The 20,934-nt window shown below is 59.3% G+C and overlaps 1 long non-coding RNA gene across 1 annotated transcript; it reads right to left on the reverse strand.

Annotated features, from left to right (window-relative positions):
- Positions 1-5,355: 5,355 nt before the first annotated feature.
- LOC115517740 lies at positions 5,356-8,225 on the reverse strand. Its single transcript, XR_004343824.1, has 3 exons — positions 7,878-8,225; positions 7,248-7,362; positions 5,356-5,480 (listed from the first exon to the last, which is right to left on the reverse strand). It is a non-coding gene; the product is annotated as an uncharacterized LOC115517740 (long non-coding RNA).
- Between the last annotated feature and the right edge of the window lie 12,709 nt (positions 8,226-20,934).

Below are 20,934 nucleotides of genomic sequence, written 5' to 3' on the forward strand. Positions count from 1 at the left end.
TTCCAGGCATGGGGGGGACCGCGCAATGCTAACGCGGGCTTCTGGCCTGGAGGAGTCCTGATCCAGAAGATCATAGAAGATCTGTCTGATCATCCAGACAGATGCATAAACAGATAAATTAGGAGACAGGGTGACAAGGGAGATTGGGGGGTGGGGTGCGAAGATAATCCCAGAACACAAAACGGGAAGCCTGAAGACTTAGAGATAAAACCACGGGGCCGCTAGGTGATGTTGCCCTTGATCTTCTGTATCCTTGTCTATAAAAGAGGTGAGAATAGCTACCGTTATTATTGAGGTGACTGTGTAGCAGGCAGTGTTCTTACGCTGCACGTAGCGTCTCAGTGCTCCCGCGAGGGGTGTTGCTCCTCTCTTACAAATGGGGAGGTTGAAGCCCAGAGACGTTAAGCAGTTTGTTCAGGGTCACACAGCCGGTAAGCGATAGAGCCTGGACCTAAACCCACGTGTTCCAGCTGCAGAGCCCACACGCCTAAGCCACCATGCTGTGCTGCCTCCTGGCAGGTGACCGCTGACGATGATAATCATGACACATCTCACACAGGGCTGTTGTGAACACCAGACGCGTTAATATACGTACAAGGGCTTTGCCGGCTGACGGGGCTGTGCCCATAGGAGTTCTGACTGACACACGAAGGGCCGTAGGGGCGCAAAGGAGGGAGCACACAGCTCAGCCTCAGGGAAGGGGTGCAAAGCGGGCTGGCTCCTGGGAGCAGCATCACTGAGCGCCTACTGTATGCCAGCCCTGTGTGGAAATGTAATAAAGGAGACCCGGAGCTGGCACTCTGGGACCTCCCAGGCTCTCGAGTGAGATGGACATACTCGGGACAATTCAGATGTCTTTGTGCACTGTTAGAAGTGGCAGGACAGGACAGGATAGCAGAGGCCGCAGGGACCACATGGCACCTGGTCTGAACGCCATGTACCCTTTCCTGTACCTTCTCCTTGCAGTCGCCATGACCGCGTGGGCGTCTTTCCACACAAGCGGTTCTCTAAAGAACACCTCCTCCTCTTCCTCCTATGAGACTCCACTTAGCACCTCCTCCAGGAAGCCCCCTGGGCTTGGTGCTGGCTTTCGGTTCCCACAGCACGTGCCCCGTGGTATTGTCACTGCCCGTTTATCGATCTAGCACTAGACTGAGATCCAGGTGAACGAGGACCTCATTCCAGCTCCCACAATACAGCAGTTGCTCAATAAATGTCTGCCAAATGAATGGATCAGTGAGTAAAAATCTTGCCTCTTTCTTCCTCTTGAGTCCTGGCCTTTTGGTGCAAAGATGCCAGGCCCTGCGTGAGGGGTGGAAAGAGTTGGGGAGGGGGCTTGTAAGATGAGCCCCTAAGCCCGAATGCACAGACCTGGGAAGATCCCAGCCCATCTTTGGCACTGGGGCCCTGAGGAATCAGGCTTTCCGGGAGGTCTGGGAGCTGGTCATGTGGGCAGAGGGCCACACCCCGTAACTCTCACCGTCCCCCACACACACCCCCTTGAAATGTCTGAGCCGAGCAGAAAACCTCAGCTAATTGCTGAGGGGTCTGCCCAAGGCCAGGGCTTTTTAGACTGTGTGTCTAGAGCAATCTAAGTTCTCCTCCATCGAAAGCATCTCATACCCTGGGAGCAGGGGCCCAGGGCCAAGGAAGGAGCTGGCTTCCTTCCCGGGGACAGACTTGGGCCCTCAAGTGCAGAGTGGGCATCCCCGTTCTCCCGAGAGAGCCCTGGAGGACCTGTGCCAGGCCGGTTTGCTTTCCCAGCTTGATGGTGGGGCAAGTCAGGCTCCAAACTGGGGACAGTCCAAGGCCAAGCCACAAATGGCCTAAGGCCCCAGCCCCAGGCCGTATGATGGCAGAGTACACCATCTACCCCCACACCATGTAGCTGTAGCCAGCTCCCCCAGACCCCCTCCCTGTCCTGCCCTTGGTCTGCTGCCACCCCCACCCTCACCCGGGGAAGGGAGGTACGTTGGTGCTCATTTTATGGGTGAGGAAACTGAGGCTTGCAGGGGACAAGGGACTCGCCTTCCCATCAAAGATTGCCTGGGTTCGAACCCTGCTGTAACCATTTCCTAGCCCGTGACCTTGAACGAGTTACTTCACCTTTCTGAGCCTCCGTTTCCTCATCTGTGAGATGTGGATACCAATAGCGATTACCTCCTGGAGTTAACACATCCTCAGTGTTGAAAGCATGGAGTGAGCACTGCACGCACGTTGGTTAGTTACCAGGATGATCATTGTTAATACTCCAAGCCTCAGGCGCATGCGCACGCACACACCCACCTGTGAGCTCCAGAGACAGGGCTAGGAGAGGAGCCCAGGGCTGGGACGGCTGCGGGCACGTCACGTGGAGAGGAGGAGGTCCTCACACAGGGCCCCGGCCACTTCTGTTGGAGACCCCCACACACTGGTGAGCCTCTGGCCACTGTGGCTGTACCCGGGGAGGCAAGAGAGACCCAGGAAGGCAGACAGACAGACAGACCCCCCAGGCCTAGGGCAGCCTGGAGGTTCCCTGCACACTGCCTCTGCCGCCTTGGGCCTCGTGTCCTGTATACAAAGGCAAGGGAAGCTCGGTGTTTGTTTTCCTGGGGCTGAGTGATGCATTTTTAGCTCCTCTAGTCTCCAGACGAGGAAGAGGATGTTTGGACGGGGCAGCTCAGATCTACCTGTCCTGGAAGCTGGCTGGAAATGGAGCAAAGCCCCCTCCCCCCAAATGGGCTGGGAGGTGACCCCACCCGGGATCTGGGACTGGTCGGCTTTCCCCAGAGGAGGTTCGTCCTTACCGCACCCTTTGCTGCCCACATGCTGGGCCTCGGGTAACCGTGAACCTCCCTTACAGAGCATCCGCCCTGGGCCAAGCGCTCCGCCTGAGCTAACTGCAACGAGGAAAATGTAGCAAGTGTCAGCAACGGAACAAAGCCACTGCCTGGAGGGCTGGTGCTCTTACCGTGTAGGGCACTGAGGCTCAGAGAGGGATACCAGCTTGCCCGGCGTCACACAGCAAGGAAGCAGCCGTGCCGGGATTTGAATCCAGAGCTGTGATGCCAAAGCCCACGCTTTTGCCGTCTCCCCGTTACGTGATGCCTCCCTGCGTGGCCCGGATGAGAGCTGCCCAGCGCTTCGTGTCGCTCTCCTTGCAGAAAATTAAACAGATTAAGTGAGCTACGTGGAGGAAGCCGGCAGGGCTGGAGGCGGTGGGCCCGGAGGACCCACAGATGGGAGGATGTGTACCAGATCTGGGTTAGCCAGCCCTTTCCAAATCGGGATGTCCTTGCCGCTGTGTTCCAAAGATTTGACTGGAGTAGGGCAGGGGGGAGAGGGGCAGGCACGTAGCGGGCAGTGCCCCTCGATGGGGGTACCACAGCACACGGATCCTCCCCCCCCCCACCAGCTTTCCGGAGGAAGGTATTTGTAACTGCAGGAAACACGACGGGCCTGTCCAAAGGATGGGAAGCTAATCACGGTGTAAGAGTCACAGATTTGTCCTCGTTATTCCCAAGAGAAAATGAGCCCAGGCCTTGAGGTGCATTCAACCGGTCAAGCCTCACAACGTGCCTACGAGAGAGGAGCTGTCTCACCCCCATTTTACAGATGGAAAAACCAGGGCCCAGAACAGCTTTGCGTGGTCGTGGATGAGTGAGGGCAGAGGTGGAGTTTGAACCTGGGCAGACATGACACGCAGCCGCCCAGTTCATCTGGGCCCTGCCCTCACTCACCTACAGATTTTGGCCTCGCTCCACCCCCATCTGGGCAGGGCCCTCTGGTGGGCGCTGGGCCGGACCCCTGGCTGTAGGAGCCTCCTCGCTCTGTCACTCACCGTGGCAGGCTGACGCTGGGCAGGGGAGGCCGCTAGAAAGGAGACACAGAGGGCAGGTTGTGGATGGTCGTTGCCCCCCGCCCTTCCTTCAGCTTGCCACCCGAGTCCCCATCTCCTCCCACCGCCATTAGACAGCCCTCTTTTGGGAGAAAGTCTGACACAGCATCAGTGTTCAAGACCATGCCGCTGCAGTACACGCCAAGGGTGCTCAGAGGGGACATCTGAGGTTCAGAGACATCACGTGACCCGCCCGAGATCACACAGTGAGTCAGGGACAGAAATGAGGGACGGTTCTGCCAACTCCAGGGACTCCTGGCCCTCTTCTGCTTGGGGGCTGGGGGCCGGAGGAAGGACCCCAGGGCAGTGACCACGGAAGTGTGTGCAGTGGGAAAGGAAGGGAAGCGGGTGGGTATGAGAGAAGGGTCTGGGCGAGGCTGGGGTTCACAGAGATGGCTAATTTTTACCCCAGGCCACACCTTTACTTGTGATGTTCCCCCTCCGTGTGCGCCCTTCCCTCTCCTCTCCAACCACATCTCACCCACTCTCTCTTTTTTTTAGTTTACTTATTTATTTTGAGAGAGAGAGAGCGAGAGAGCACTTGCACAAGTAGGGGAGGGGCAGAGAGAGAGAGATGGAGGGACAGAATCCCAAGCAGACTCTGCCCTGACAGCACAGAGCCCGATGCAGAGCTTGACCCACCGACTTCGAGATCGTGGCCTGAGCTGAGATCACGAGTCAGACGCTTAACCAACTGAGCCACCCAGGCGCCCCTCTCACCCACTTTCTTCCCGGTCCTGCCTGGGTCAGAATCTGCATTTTAAGAAGACTCCCAGTGACCCACGTGCACAGTAGTTTGAGAAGCACTGATCTAAAAGGTAGGTCTAGGGGCGCCTGGATGGCGCAGTCGGTTAAGCGTCCGACTTCAGCCAGGTCACGATCTCGCGGTCCGTGAGTTCGAGCCCCGCGTCGGGCTCTGGGCTGATAGCTCGGAGCCTGGAGCCTGTTTCCGATTCTGTGTCTCCCTCTCTCTCTGCCCCTCCCCCGTTCATGCTCTGTCTCTCTCTGTCCCAAAAATAAATTAAAAAAAAAATAATAATAATAAAAAAAAATAAAAAAAAATAAAAGGTAGGTCTAGGGACGCCTCGGTGGCTCAGGAGGTTAAGCGTCCGACTCTTGATTTCAGCTCGGGCAGGTCACGATCTCACTGTTCACGAGATCAAGCCCCATGTCAGGCTCCGCGCTGACAGGGCAGAGCCTGCTTGGGATTCTTTCTTCCCCTCTCTCTGTCCCTCCCCTGCTTGCTCTCTCTGTCTCTCAAAATAGATAAACTTAAAAAACAAAATAAAAATAAGGACTAGGTCAAAATGGTCAAGCAGTGTGATTTCATGCGGCTCAAACTAATACACCAACTCCCTTGAACCACCCAACAATCTAGGGAGAACAAAGTGTATTATCCCCATTTTAAAGACAGGAGAACTGAGTCCCGGGGAGATCACATGACTTCCCTAACTCACATGATCAGGGGTTAGCCAAGCCGGATTTGAACCAGTGCCATGGGCTTCAGAGCTCCAGCCCCTGGAGTGGCCGTCCTGGGCCCGTGCAGCGTTGAGCTTGGGGGAATCTCAGTGTCCTCATCTGTACAACGGAGTCCCGGCCCAACCTGCGTGTGGGGAGTATACGCAGACATGCCCTGCATGGGACCCCGGACTTGTCCTCACAAAGAATCGGGTGTTACGCTGCCAGCTCACCTCTCTGGAGCCCCCGACCCTTGAGGGGCATACAGGCTGAGGCAGGCAGGTGGAAGACAGACAGAAAGACCGAGACAACTGTACAAACAGCCTCGGGCGGTGCTTACATAAGTCAATAAGCAAACAGGGCAGCCCAGTGGGAGTGACTAATCGTCTTAACCAGCGCAACAGTGGGCATAATGCTCCCCGGCCACCAGGGCACATCCCTGCTGAAGACCTGGACCGAAGACAGTGGTCCCAGGTGGGAACACAAGGCCAGGGAAGCTAGATCTCTCTCTCTCTCTCTCTCTCTCTTCCCCCTCCTCCTTCTCTTTCTTGGGACTCTGAGGGCACCTCTTTCATTCTTTCTTGGATGGAACAGTACAGAGGAGCCCAGAGTTCAAAACCAACCTCCACCACACCCCAGCTGTGTAACCCTGGGTGAGTCCCTGCCCTCTGGGCTCGACATGAGGGTAATTCTGGAACCGGCACATTTGGTGATGGCATTAATCTAGCGATTAATTGTGGATGCTCCGCAAACAGAGAGCTCTCAGTAAATGGGAGCTCTGGGTCCAAGCCCCCTCCCTTGGACGAGGCCATTTCCATCGTTTGCCCCAGAGGGAAGCAGCATAGGAATGACCATACCCGTATTACAGATGGGAAACTGAGGCCCAGAGAGGAGAAGCGACTTCCCTAAGGTCACCCTGCTGGTCGTTGTTAGAGCAAAGTCAGATGTGAGCTTAAGTTTTAGGACTCCCAGAACAGTGCTCAAGGAGAGGGAAGCACAAACAAGTCAGGAGGGCAGACTTCCCAAGTCCCAGCCGCCCAGAGTGAGATCTTTTCTCCTGTGGGATCTGGCGAGGGCGTGTGGGGGTGAGCGAGCGGGTCTGCGTGCGGTGTGTGTGAATGTGTCCATGAACCTACACAGGCCCGGGAGGGAGCGGATGAAAACGCCCCTGGGCGGCCAGGGATGCCCGCCGCGGGCCGGTGGGCCCTGTGTGCAGGCGCCCCGGGGCTTCCCCTCCCTGAAGACCACCACAGGGCGGAGGATGTATCTCAGCCCCCACCCGTCATCTCCCCATCCACCACCACCCCCCCCCGCCTCCCCTGGCTCCTTCCTGTTTTGATGGAAGGAAAAAATTTCAGCTTTTTCCTTCTTTATTTTTCCAGCGCGGTGACTCGCTCGGGAAAGGAACTCCCCCCTCCCCAAACCATCGTAACACCTGTACATCGATGCCATAGATCTAGGCCCATCCTGTTGTGCTGGGATAGTCACGGTTATTTTTGGGTGCTTTACGGGGGTGGTACCCCAGGGGAGGTGATATGGGGGGGGGTGTTCAGCTGCCTTCTCCCAGTCCACATCCCCCCCCCTCCCAGATTCCTCCCCGCCCCCCTCCCAGTCCTCCCTGCCTGAGCTCTGGGAGGAGGGAAGGAAGCCTGCTAAGCCAGGATATAAATAACTCAGGTGGTTACTCAGCTCCTGAGAACATGATAACATGAGTCATGATGTGAAATCAAGAGGAGCCGTGAGCAGCCTTGGGCCACCGCCCGGGGCAGGGCAGTGGGGCTCCAGGGAGAGGGGGGCGGTCTGGTGCGTGGGGACCGGCCGGGGGCAGGGCCGGGGAGGACGGGAGAAACGGCAGCCCCACCGAACGGTGTCAGACAAGCCTCATCCCGGCTCGGACCCTCAAGTGACTCACCTGGAACTGTGGGTGGGGGGAGGGGGCCTGGGCTTCGTTCCCAAGGCCCTCCCGGAGCTGGGCAGAGGAAAGAGGACAGGGCCCACCGCGAGCATCGCCGGCCTTCTCCCCGTGCCTGTTAACACATCAGTGGGAAGGTCGGGTCCGTTGGGACTTCGAGTCCCGTCCCCCGTTTCCAAGGCAGGTGCCCCAAGGAGTCCCCTGGGCTCCCGTGGGACTGGCGGGAAGGAGTCGCAGCATGCGAGGTGGGGCAAAAGGTGCCTTCTCCCTCCGGGGTGGCCCTCAGTGGAGGACGATCCCCACCCTCCTTTGGCTGCCTGGCCACAGCGTGGGCATGAGGTGGGGCATACGGAAGCAGGACACCGTTAGGGACCACTGGCCTAGCCCGTGTGCGGGGCCGGTCCCCGGGGCGCCGGCAGGCAGCAGGGTCAGAAGCGAGCTCCAGCCCCTGCCCGCTCGCCTGGGCTTCAGGCTCCCCTCCAGAGCCGGGCAGGCTTGGACCCTGGGTTGCCATGGCAACGGGTTCTGGAGCCTGCGCGCGCACGCGGAGCCACCCTCCTCTCATGTCCCCCCGCAGCTGCCCGGCCTCGCGGGGAGCGAGGGCTTTGCCGGGATGAGCGCCCACAGCACCTGTCCCGGTGTCCTGGTGTCCCGGTGTCGTGGTGTCCCGGCGGCAGGGCAGCGGGCTCGGGCTCAGGTGACTGCCGCGGACCCAGGCTGCGAGTCAGGACACCTGGCGTCTGTGTGGCGTTGGGCAGCTCGGTTCCTGGGTCTGAGCCTCAGGCTCCCGGACTGTACAAGGGTAGAATAGGGACGGGGGCTAATGGCTGTCCGTTAGTGGGACCCTCGGGTGTGAGGGTCCCCCAGCTGAGCAGTGATCACCCAGAGCCCCCTCCCTCATCTATCAGGCGTCTCCCTTCCCGCCTCGGGCCTTAATCCCAAGGGCAGCAGCTCCAGAGCCTGGCCTGGGACCCTTGGCCTGGCTTCTCCCCCAGCAAGGGGCAGGTCACCCCACCCCCCCACCTCTGCCTGCCCAGACAGCCTGGCATGGCTCAGACCCAGCCATTCAACGGACAGCCTGCCCTCTGGCCCCTCGCAAACAATGAGGACTCCAGGAATATTGTCCCGCCTGAGCTGAATCAAACGCTCTAAATTTAGCCCATCTGATGCGTCCTCTGCTTCCTGCCCCTGCTGCCCTCCTTTCAAGGCGATGAGGTCACCCCGGAACTGCCTGCCCCAGCAGCCGGGCCCGGGGGTTTCCAGGTCCAGGGCTCCCCTCCTGTTCCTGGGGAGTGGACTGCCAGGGGGTAGGGGCCATGGGTCTACCCTCTGTCTCCCTGCCTGTCCCGCCACCTCGCCTCTCGGGCTGCTGGGCCCAGAGCTGAGTCTGCAGGAACTTTTAGCAGCGACCCCCCGAGGGAGGGGCGGGAGAGCTTCCGGGCACCAGGGGCCTGGGCATGTTGGAAGACACACGACATGGCCTGGTTGTCCCCCCGGCCGAGCGCTGGCTGCAGGCTGGGCCCAGCGCCCGGGAAGGAGGGGACCCTGCCCTCTCGGAGCGGGCAGGATAGAGGAAGGAGGCCGACGAGCTTGTGAATGACCAAGATCATTTTCGTCCTGCCAGATGCTCTGAAGGAAATAAACTGGAGAGGACCTGATGGCGAAACCCCGGTGGGGTGGATGGCCCCGATTTAGAGAAAGGGTCAAGGGAGGCCTCTCTCGGAGAGGTGACACTTGAGCCGAGTCTTGGATGACCAGAAAGAACTATTCGAAGAGCTGGGTGGGGCTGAGCCCTCCGGGCCAGAAGAGGGTGAGGGCAGACTCCAAGGAGAGAAGACACTTTGGTGGTTTGGGGCAATCTGGAGGCCAGGGGTCCACTCCCAGGAGGGAGTCAGGAGGCAGCAGGGGCCAGGTGGGGAAGAAGTCGGGGTCGCTAGTATTCCCCGAGCGAGAGGAGGTGCCCTTCCCCGGGGTGATGAGCAGGGGAGCCGGTGCCTGACTCAGATTTAAGACGATTTGTGGGCTGCTGTGTGGCCAGGGGTCGGCAGACAGCCCGGGGAGGAGGCTGAAGTCACAGTACCTTGGGGTACTAAACACCGGTTGCTGGAGGGCACCTTCAAGGTTTACCTGCTTTGGCCCTCTCCCGAGTCTCTGAGGCCCAGAGAGCCTGCGTCTGCCCAAGGTCACACAGCAAATGGGAAGTCTGCCTGGAGAACCTTTTATAGAAGGTGGAAGAGGAACTTTGCCACCTGAAGACGATGTGTCTTTTCGCCAACCCCACGTCTGATGAGACACCGCCCTCAGCCCAGGCTCCTGTTGCCGGGCCGGTGACCCGGCCAGAGAGGCACAGCTCCTGGGGGACGGGGTGGGGTCTGGCCCCTCTCTGGCCCGCTTCCTCCCACATCCTGTGGACAGGTGTTCCGACTCTGGCCCCTCCCACAATCCTCCCCAACCGCAGCCCTCCCCCCCTGCTCTGCCAAGAATCCAAGGTTGGCAGGGAGTTGGGGGGGGGGGACTCTGGAATGTCGCTTTCCGGTGCCAACACCGGTGTGCCAACCTCAGCAGAGGCCTCGAGGGCGGACGGGGGAACACCGGATCTCGTCTGGAATGGGGAGGCTGGCAGCCATGAGCCACCACCGGGAAGGGCAGGGCCCTGCCTGTCACATCTCAGGTGGGGGCATCTACACTACACTAGAGCCCCCCCTCAGGGCTCCCCGAACTACTCGCCTGCTGGCTCATCTCTCCTGGAGTGGGGGAGCTGTTTCCCTAGCGACCGTGCCCCCCATCACGCCCTTCCCCTCCAGCTACCTACACCCTCAGCACTTCTTGGTTTATACTTGAACCCTGTTGGGGTGGGGGGAGGCAGCGCTCTGTGTTGGAGATTCCTATTAACCCTTTAGACGCGGAGTGTGGAGAAAAGGGTTTGGGGCTGAGGCTGATCTGGGTTCAAATCCCATCTCGACAGCGACTGCCTCTCTGGGCCTCAGTTTCCTCATCTACACAATGGAGACAATCCCCCCTACGTAAGAATTGAATATGGTGGGGGCACCTGGGGTGGCTCAGTCGGTTGAGCGTAGTACGACTCTTTTTTTTTTTTTTTAATTTTTTAAATGTTTATTTATATTTGAGAAAGAGAGATCACAAGCAGGGGAGGGGCAGAGAGAGAGAGACGGAGACAGAAGACGAAGCAGGCTCCAGGCTCCGAGCGGTCAGCGCAGAGCCCGACGCGGGGCTCGAACCCACGAACCGCGAGGTGGTGACCGGAGCCGAAGCCGGACGCGGAACCGACGGAGCCACCCAGGCACCCCGCAGTACGACTCTTGATTTCTGCTCAGGTCATGATCTCATGGTGAATTCAAGCGCCGCCACTGCGGTGATCTCTGCACTGAGCACGGAGCCTGCTTGGGATTCTCTCTCTCCCTCTCTCTGCCCCTTCCCCGCTTGCACAAGCACGTGTGTTCTCTCTCTCTCTCTCTCTCTCTCTCTCTCTCCCTCTCTCAAAAGTAAATAAATAAACATTTAAAAAGAAAGGGTTGAATGTGGTAACAGCGGCACCAGGCCGCCCCCACCCCCGCCCCAGGCCTTGGCACACTCCAGCTCCTTATCTGTTTCTTGCCTCCCTCCCTGACCACCTAGGAGAAGTAGACTGCTTCTCGCCTCTGCTGGCCGGGGGGAGGGCCTGGGACCTGGTGAGGATCCTGGCTCAGGAGTCAGACCCACCTGGGTCTGAGCCCTGGCTCTTCCACTGGCCGGCTCTGTGGCCCTGGGCAAGTTACTAAACCTCTCTGGGCCTTCATTTTCTCATTTGCTTAAGGGTACTAATAACAGTACCATAGTAGCAATCCCTTCCCCACCCGGGGCTGTTGGGACACAGCGGTCACTGTTAGTATTATCAGCCGCTGGGGGAAAGAGGGTGCCGTGGGGGAGCCTCGTGTCTCCCCAGTGGCCCGAGGTTGTTGGAAGCTTCTGGTGAGGGGGCCGGGCAGCCTTGAGCTGCGGGAGCGAGGACGGGGCGCCCGGCACCCACAGCCCCCTTGGCCTGCCTCTCTCGTGGCAGAAGCCGAGGGGCTGGCGATTCTCTGGGGACCCCCCACGCTCCCAGCCATGCTGGTGGTGAAGCTGGGTGAGGCCTCTTTTTCCAGCCAGATGCCCTTTAGGCCTGGGGCAGGGCCACCCCCTCCGCCCCTCTGCCAGCAGGGCCCAGGCCAAGACGCCTTTATTTTTAAACCTGCGAACAATGCCTGGCCCGGCACAGCCTCCTACGGAGGACGGAGAGAGCGAGGATGGGCTGGGAGCCACACTTCCTGGGCCGACACTCCTCGTCCCAGACAGGTACCCTGCTTACTTCCCCTCGTCCCTGGCCTTGACACTGCTGTCCCTCTGGGAGGCGGGGGATGGTCCAGATTCTAGAGTGCCTGTCCTCTGGCTGGGATGAGCCGCCCCCATCAGACAGGCACGGATGAGACACGCTTGCCTTGTGGTGCTTGGCCCCTCCTCCCCTGCAGGGGGCCAGTCCGAAGAGTGGCTTCGGAACCCAGAACATCTGGCCCCTCAGACTCCCCTTCTGCCCCCATAACCCCCCCCCACAACACCAGGCAGAACATTCTGCCTCCTCGAGAGGGCTCCCGTCCTGCCCGGTGCCAGGGATGTGCTGACACCTCCCCTTGCTCACAGCTCCTCAGAAAAGTCCTGAGTCTGTGCAGCGGGAGGCCAGTGCACCTGGCAGTGACCAGCAGCTGAACACTCCTGGAGGGCAGGACAAGGTCAAGAGACCAGGGATGTGGAGTCTAGTCCTGGATCTGCCATCGGCCCCCCCCGTGTGACCTTGAGCAAGACCATCACTGTCCTTCCTCCCTCTATTTCCTCTTCCATGAACCCGGGAGAATTACCCCGCCCTACTCCCCCCTCAGGATGGGAGAGGGCTTGATAACCTCTGAGCTGCTGTGCACCCGTGGGGCACAGGGGCCCCTGACGAGCAGGAGACACTGCAAATAGGTGTCCCCAACACCTGGTGGTCTCCACGGAGAGCCTCGCACACCAGACCCCAGAGCCAGAGACGGCCTGGCTTCAGATCCCAGCTCTCCGCTCTCAGTCGCAGAGTTGGGGCACGGTAACTACCCCTTAGCACCCCTGTTTCCCCACCAGTAAAATGTGATCCTGATCGTACCTGCCTCACAGGGCTGCTGGGAAGCTCAAGACAGAATACTCAAGAGTAAGCACTCAGTAAGCACTCGCTCTTACCATGTGCCCGGCGGAGCCGCGATGGACGTGTGTGTTCGCACGGAGAGTGCGTCCTGGAGAATGTGCACGAAAAGAAAACAGGCACCAGAGTCGGGGTGTGGATTTACACGCCGGCCCGAGTCCAGTGGCCCGGTACGGGCACCGATGTCCGAGGACAGTGTGTGTGCCCAAGCCTGGGGCACGTGTGTGCCGAGGACGTGCTCCCCAGGACCTGAAACCCTTTATGTCCCCTCATCCTGCTATTGAAATGAGAGCACGAGTGTGTCCCCCTGTCCTCACCTGGTCACGTGGAAGCACAGGCCATCAGCCCCGCCCCCCACCCCACCCCACCCCAGAGCCTGGCCCCACCTGGACTGCTGAGGAACAGCCTCGAGGGGAGACCTCTGGGAGGGGACAGTAGGGAGGGGACTGGTCACTGAGGACCTCGAAACGGGCTTGGTCTCCCCTGGCCCCTAGGCTGCTTTGCTTTTCCCCAGAGCATCGCCGCCCGTGAGGTTTCTTGTAGGTGTTCCGTCTGCCCCTGCCACGTGGTTTTGTCTGCTTTGCCCACGCGGCTCTGGAGAGGGGGCCCGAGGAGGGTGGAGGGACCCGGCCACCCAGCAGGGCGGAGGACACCATGACAGGCGTGGCCGAGAAAAGTCAGGGGGGTGGGGGGCATCCCGATAACTAGGTTGGAGGGGAATTCTCGGGACCAGATGACCTTCTGGCTGTGGTGGGCAAGGCAAGGTCTCCTGCTGGAGCAGCTGGCTGGAGGCTGGGACGCCCCTCACGGGCTTGGTCGGGGGAGGGATGCGCCCACAGGCACTGAGCACACGGGTGCGCGCACACGAGCGCATGTGAACCCACGCACGCACACAGGCACACGCAAGGAAGGCAGCCCGGGCCCGGGCAGGTGGCGTGTGGTTGACGGACGCCACGAGGCGGGGCCGCTCAGTGCCTGTTTCCAAGTCCCCCGCGGAAGACAGCCTCTCTGGGCTGCACCGAGTGGGGCCAACGCGGCTGGCGAGGAGAGTGGGCAGGGGAAGCTCCCGCTCACGGAGCCCCTCCCGTGCTCCTCTTCTCGACCCTGGATACATTTGAATTTGCAAAAGCAGCGCTCTGTGGCTTCCGAGCTAGGTCAGAAAATGCAGCGTGGCTTCTGCTTGGTTCTCTTGGGGCACTCGCTTCCAGAGCGCTGGGCCGCCATGCTGTGAGGAAGCGCAATGAGCCCCCACAGACCAAATGGAGAGGCCCTGGCAGTACCGGAGGGGGAGAAAGATGCCCAGCCTGCTCACATCGCCCCCCCACCGCCGTCCCAGCTCACACCGCTCCCTCCCCCACTGCCGTCCCAGCTCACACCGCTCCCCCACCCCCGCCGTCCGAGCTCACACCGCTCCCCCCCCCCCGCCCCCCACCGTCCCAGCTCCAGCCACCAACAGCAATGCACAGGAGATCCTAAACCAGGCCACCAAGCCAAACGCAGCCCAAATCCCCGAGCTGCGGAAACCATGACAAATAATAAAATGATTCTGATTGTCCTAAGCTGCCCAGTTTGGGTTTGTTACACGCCGGTAGCTCCCTGGAACACAACCCGCTGCCAGTCGCGTTGGGTTGATGCTCAAAACAATCCAGAATCCAACTGCTTCTCACGCCTCCGCGCCTTCTCACGCCTCCATGAGCCTTCTCACTCTCATGCAGGCCACCATGATCTCTTGCTTGGACGCTTGCAGTAGCTTCATGACTGGTCTCCCTCCTTCTGCCCTCAAGCCTGCAGTCCCTTCTCCACACGGCAGCCAGAGCGAGCCTGCGGAGCAGAGACACCTCCGCTCAAAGCCCTCCGGTGGCTCCCATCTCCCCCCAAGTCCCGACAGTGACCCACAGGCCCTACGCCGTCTGCCCCCTGACCTCAGCTCTCCCCCCTCCCCTCGCTCACTACACCTAGCTGGTCCCCAAACTCAGCCAGCGATTACTTCCTCAGGGCCACTGCTGATGCTGTTCCTTCTGCCTCAGGTTCCTTTTCCCTACACGTCTGCCCAGCGCGCTTTCACACCCCTCAGCTTTCAGCTCAGCTGTCACCGATTCGGTGAGGCCTCCCCGCCAGCACCGTGCCCCCGAAACTCCCCATTCTCTCCCTGCTCTATTTTTCTCCACTGGCTCTCCCGCCTCCTGGTCCATTGTATCTCGATGTTCCGTTGGCTGCCCTCCTCCACTGTCATCCCAGCCGCGACTTTGTTCTTTACCGCTCTGTCCTCAGGGGCAGGGCACGTGGTCGTGCTTCAGCTGTCTCTGGAATGAATGGATGAGTGGCTCAATGAACGAATGAGTCCAGAATCCTTCCACTCAACCCAAACCCCTGACGGGCGAGCGGAGGGGCATCGAGCCCCTCGAAACGGGCCACCCTCCTGCCGGTTCAGGGCGCATCCTCGTGCTCCAAATGAGGAGACTAAGGCCCGGAGAGGGTAACTCATTTGTTGAAAGCGAACGTGCACCGCTCCTGTGCACAGCACCTCCAAGGCACGTGGAAAATTCCTATTTTATATTCCTAACCGTGTGTGTTTTCCTGACAGGTCCCAAGATTATTCAGCTTCAGGCCCCACCAGCCCAGGAGTAGCCCCTGCCTCCCCACGGGGTTTTCAGCATTAAACACATTACTCCCCGTAGGGCCGTGTGTGGGTGCTGTGTTGCTGAGGGCCTGATGCGTGCCAGGCGCTGTGCTTGGAGCTGGGGATTCAGTGATGAACGGGTCGACCGAGCCCCTGTCCTCCCGGAGCTTATCTCCCAGGACGGGAAACAGAGGATGAACAAGGGAGCACACAGGCACGGAGTGGCGCACGGTGATAAGGGCAATAACGAACGATCGAGTGGTGTTGGGGCAGGAAAGGTGGGTGGGGAGGGGGCAGTGCAGGTTAGGGGTGTCGGGAGACTTCTCTGAGGAGGTGACGTTTGAAGAGGTACCTGATTAAACCAAGAGAGCCATTACGAGGCGGTGGGAAGAGCAGGTGCAAAGGCCCTGTGGCAGGAATGAGCTGGATACTTGGAGAAACAGCAAGGCCAGTGAAGACGTGAGTGAGGAAGACAGCCGGGGGCTGTGGTCAGAGAAGGCCCGGGGAGCCGGGTCCACTTCCCTCTCCCCCTTCCCGCCTCTGGGAGATGAGTACTTGCAGAACAGCCTCCCGGACCATCGCTGGGGTGCCACGGCTGGGGCGCTGCTGGGACGGTGGCCCCTCCTGCCTTGTGACCTCAGCCCCACCCAGCCCAACCCCCACTTCCCCTTCCCGTTGTGACCCAGGAAGTCAGGAACCACATCCTTTCCTCAACTGGATCTCCCCTCCCCGGGGGTGGGCCTCAGTCTCCCAGCGCGGACTGGCAGTCAGTGGCCGACCCCCTGTGGACTCCCCGCCTGCCTCCCCCCTCACCCACCCACCGGCCCCGGCAGCGTCGGACCCTCGTAGCCTCCTCTCCTTCCCCTTCGCCAACCTCCCAGAAACCTCGGGGCTTCCCCCGCGCATCAGCCGTCCCCCGGGCCCAGAACACCCTTTCTTCCCTCCTCCCTCTGACCAAATCTCAGCTGTCACCTCCTCCTGGAAGTCCCTGAGTTATAAGCAGAAGATGGGTCTTGCTCACCCCTATCCCGCAGGGCCAGGCGTAGGACCTGGCACCGAGAAGGATCTCAGTAGATGGATGAACGAGTGAAGAGTTATTTGGGTCCCTCAGCCAATCATCCCCCGGCTTGTGCGGCGAACACCGCGCAGCTCCCAGCAGTCAGGGACGACAGACAGGCCCCCTCGCATTCGTGTGCAAAGAGCTCTTTCCCCAAATCCAGGGGTCTGAAGCAGGTCGGGGCTCTGGGAAAGAAATGAGACCCCGGTCACCCAGGGGAGGCTCTGGGGACCCCAGGCTGTCAGGGGCTCCCTCTCAGACTCCAGGGTCCCTGCCCGTATGGCCTGGGTTCAACAGCGAGAGTTTAGCAGTTTTAGGGATCTCTGTGTCCAGAGCCCGTGGCATCAGGGAAGCCGAGGCCAGGAGGGTTGAGAGACTCGTCCAACGTCACACGGCTGTAAGGGAAGAGCGGGGACCAGATCCCAGGACTCCAACCCCCAGCTGTGCTCCTCCTCTGCCTGGTGATACATTTCTGGAAATCACCCCAGCTCTACTTTGCAAAGTGAGTCAGGAACATCTGTACCTGGGGGGGGGGGGAGCAAAAATACTCTCAGGGGCTTCCTGACAAGAATGCTGACATCTTTCCAAGGTGCCTGAAAGGCCACTGGCCTTCCTGGGAACTGGGAATGAACTGGTAATTCCTGTGCATTCAGTCGGAATTCCCGAAGGCCTTCCAGGGCCTGGTTCCTGTCCTGTTCTTGCCACAGCCCCGTGAAATAGGGGACCAGGCCCCATTTGACAGGTAACACCACTGGGGTGCCAAGGGGCAGAGAGGTTTGCCCCGGGGTCACGCGGGCAGCCGTGGCTCTGACACCTGGGCTGCCAATCCCAAGCCCAGAAACTTCCCGGCTGCCCAGGAGGCAAGTCTGACCTCCTAAGAGCCCCGGGCAGATCTTAGCATCAACGTTCACCCCCACGTTCTAATTCTTTCTCCTGCTTAACGTCCTCGCTATAAGAGCAACAATACACGTTCGCTTACGAAAATCTGAAAAATGCAGAAAAGTCAAAATAAGGAAGAAAAATCACCACCCACGGCCCCGCCATCCAGAGACAATCATTGTTAGGGTTTGATGTATTTCCTTCCATAGTTTTTTGTTTCGGGACTTTTTTTAAACATGGCTGAGATCATACTGTGTAATGAAAGAAAAACACAACGGTGGTATCCTGCCTTTTTTGACCTGCCGTTAGAGCACGGGCCCTTCTCTGGTTGGTTCTCTCTCTGGAACCTCGTTTCTTTTTCCTCTTCGCGGAGCTCCATTTTCATTGGCTGCCTGATATCTGGTCAAGAGGCAGTTCCACAGTTTATGTAGCCAGTCCCTTATTGTTGGACGTCTCCGCTATTTCCAGTTTTCCAACATCATCAATAATATATTTTGGTAGATCGAGGTACCGAAAGCCGTTCTTGTTTCCATATTTAGGGATATCTCCTGGGCTGGCATGGAATGGAATGACCGGGTCAGTGAGTCATACAGGTTTGTGGCGCACTCGGTCAAGTTGCTTTCCAAAGCTCCTGAGTTGCACCCACTCTCCGGATGAACAAAGAGAGGTCCCAAGAGGCGACCTGGACTGTCCACGGTCGCTGAGCCGGTCGGGGACACCCGCCATCCTTCCTCTGTACCTCGTCTGCCTCTGTCTTTACGAGCCCTCTAACCATTCACTTATTCATTCCACAGGTAAGGTGCACCCGCTGTGTGCCAGGGGCAGGTGTAGGCCCTGGAGATACTCTAGTGAGCAAAACAGACAAAACCCCTCCCTCAAGACGATTCCACCCCAAAGGCATGGAGGGAAGGAGCAAGCAGGGGGAGGGCAGGCAGGCTATACTCTCCCCTGCCTCTGGACTTGGCCGTCCGCAAATCGAGGTGCTTATTTACATATCGGAATCTTGGGCTGGGGAGAAGGCAGAGAGGGGGGACATCTGGCAGCCCCCCCCCTGCCCAGTTTTCCTCGACCCCAAGTCGTTTTCTAAAATTTGGCCTTCCCCGGGGCGCCTGGGGGGGCTCAGTCCGCTAAGCGTCCAACTCTTTATTTCAGCTCGGGTCAGGATCTCACAGGTCGTGAGTTCGAGCCTCGCGCCCGGCTCCGCACGGACCGCGCGGAGCCTGCTTGGGCTTCTGTGTCTCCCTCGCTCTCTGCCCCTCCCCCGCTCGCTCTGGCTCAACAATAAGCAATTAAAAAATAAAATAAAATATAAAATAATCAAATAAAATGTGGCCTCCCCTTAAAACTTGGGAGAATTTTAATGTGGCCGTGCCGGGGGACCCCCCCGCTACCCAGACCCCACCTGGCCACCTCACCCCACATTGCGCTCAGCGCCCTGGTTACGTTTCCCCGCACACATGCAGTCCGTGAGCCTTTTGTGACGCGCGCCGGGCTGGAAGGATTCAACTCTACGACCGGTGGCGGGAGGAACACCGAGACAAGTTGCGAGAGGGTGGAGTCACTGGGGCCAGGTGACGAGAGGCAGGATTTGAGCGGGACGGTCGGGCGCCTGAGTGCAAGTCCTTAACCGCGCGTGTGGCTGGCAGTCCAGTGGGGAAGACTGGCCCCAAGAGGCCCCCGCAGGCCAACAGCCCTGCCAGGGAAGGTCCGATGGGCCCCCCCCCCTCCCCCGGCAAGCAGTTTTTCCCAACAGCACCCGGGAGCTGGAAGTGAAACGTCAGGCTGGAGGTTTTCCGTTTCTTTGAACTTGAGGTTCCCCCCCGCCCAGAATGCCCTCTCCCCTTTCCTTTAGCTGTTCAATGCTTACGCTTTGTCCACTGAGATGCCACCTCTTCCAAGAAGCCCCCCTGACCCCGGGCAGGGTTGGCAGCTGGCTCGGCACCCTCGTCCGGACAAGGAGAGACGAGAGCGTCGGCAACGTCCGCGTTCTCAGTTCCCACAAGAAGACCCTCGCTCCCCAAGCCCCAACCGCTGATCCAGCACCCCCCTACCCTCTGCTACTGGAGCGGGGGTGTTGGGGGGCGGGTAGGAGAGAAAGGGAGAGTGAACCCCGACCCAGGGCAGCGAGTGTGGCTGGCGTCTTGGGCTGCCGAGCAGTCTGACTCCCAGGCACATCCCAGCTTCACGCTCACCGGCTGGCTGAGCTCGGGCATTCCTTAACCTCTCTGTGCCTCAGTTTCCTCACCTCTGAAGCACACGGGAGTGGAGGGCTTGGCTCACCATCACCGTGAGACTTAGCAGAAGCAGGCCTGGCGCGGACGCCCCAGTAAGCATTCACTGTGTCGTGAAGGGACAAGGGAACACGCACCCAGGGGGTCGCGGGCTCACAGGACGCGGGGGGCTTAGAGAGCCCCTGCCCCTCTGTCTCACTATACAGCAGAGAAAACCGAGCCCAGAGAGGGAGGAGGCCATCCCCTAAACAAGAGCCCCTTAGCCCCACCCCAGTTGCTGTCACCAGCCTCCTTGGTCCTGGGTCCACCCCCGTCCCCCAGAAAGGGTTTCTCATAAGAAAAGACCCTGGCTTGAAGCCCCCACCCCCGCTCCTCCCTTAAAGGACCAGCGTGTGTCTTCTGTCCTGGGCCCAACCAGGGTCTGCTCCCCGGGCCTTCGCCTCTCTGGGAAGGAACTTTCCCCCCAGAGACCGCCTCCCTTGGCCATTGAGGAAGGGGGTAGCTTCCTGGCCCGAACAATGGGTCCGGGATGTCCCTCAGCCTCTGGCACGCAGGGGTGTGGGGACATTTGACAAGAGGATGCCATTTCCATTCTGGAAGCACAGGGAATGTGGAGTTGAGGCAGGAGAGCGGCCCAGGCCCCAGCTGGAGGCAGCAGCCTCGTTCGTGGGGGACCCCTCTCCAGCCTGGCCCTTGTGACTTCAGGCAAGGGCCCCCATCTCACTGGGCCTCAGTTTCCCCACCTGTAAAATGGAGAATGACAAAAACATCTTAGCCCCTAGGGTAGTTATGAAGGGAACCAAATCCTTTCTGTAAAGGGTCTAACATCGACCGGGTGGGGTCAGAATTCACACACAAGGTGAAGCCGGGCAGTGAGGGCAGCGGCTACACAGGCAAGGGGCCGGCACCTGCCTGGCTGAGAATCCCACCCTGCCACCTCCAGTTGTGTGGCCTTGGGCAAGTTCCTTAACCTCTCTGTGCCTTGTTTCCTCATCTAAAATGGGAGTGGTAATAATCCCTCTGCAGAGGGGTGTTTGAAGATGAACTGAGTTAACGTCCGTAAAGCTCTTCAAGAACACGCCGTGCCCTTTCTAAGGCCCATCAGTGGTGCCCCCTTACCTTCTGTGGCCGCTGCGACTAATTACCACAAGCGTGGCCGCTTAGAACAACACGAATTTGGGGACGCCTGGGTGGCTCGGTTGGTTGAGCATCCGACTTCGGCTCGGGTCATGATCTCACGGTTCGTGGGTTCAAATCCCGCGTCGGGCTCTGTGCTGACAGCTCAGAGCCTGGAGCCTGCTTCTGGCTCTGTGTCTCCCTCTCTCTCTGCCCCTCCCCTGCTCACACTCTGTCTCTCTCTCTCTCTCTCTCTCAAAAATAAATAAACATTAAAAAAAATTAAAGAAGTCATAAATATCATTCGGAGAGCTCCCATACACTCCATCCCGCATAACTGCGCTGCATTTATCAGAACGAAGATGTGAACAGGGATACAACCCTATAAAGCACAGACTTTATTCAGATGTCACCAGCTTTGTCGCCGATGTCCTTTCCCTGTTCCAGAATGCGTCTAGGATCCCACAGGGCATTTGGCCTTCATGACACCTCTGTTGCTCCCATAGGGGACGTTCTTTAGGCTTTCCTGACCTTGACACTTGAGGGGTGCTGCTTGGGTGTTTTGTAGAACGTCTCTCCAC

The sequence above is a fragment of the Lynx canadensis genome, chromosome B4 (genome assembly GCF_007474595.2).
Source record: "Lynx canadensis isolate LIC74 chromosome B4, mLynCan4.pri.v2, whole genome shotgun sequence".
NCBI lineage: Eukaryota > Metazoa > Chordata > Mammalia > Carnivora > Felidae > Lynx > Lynx canadensis.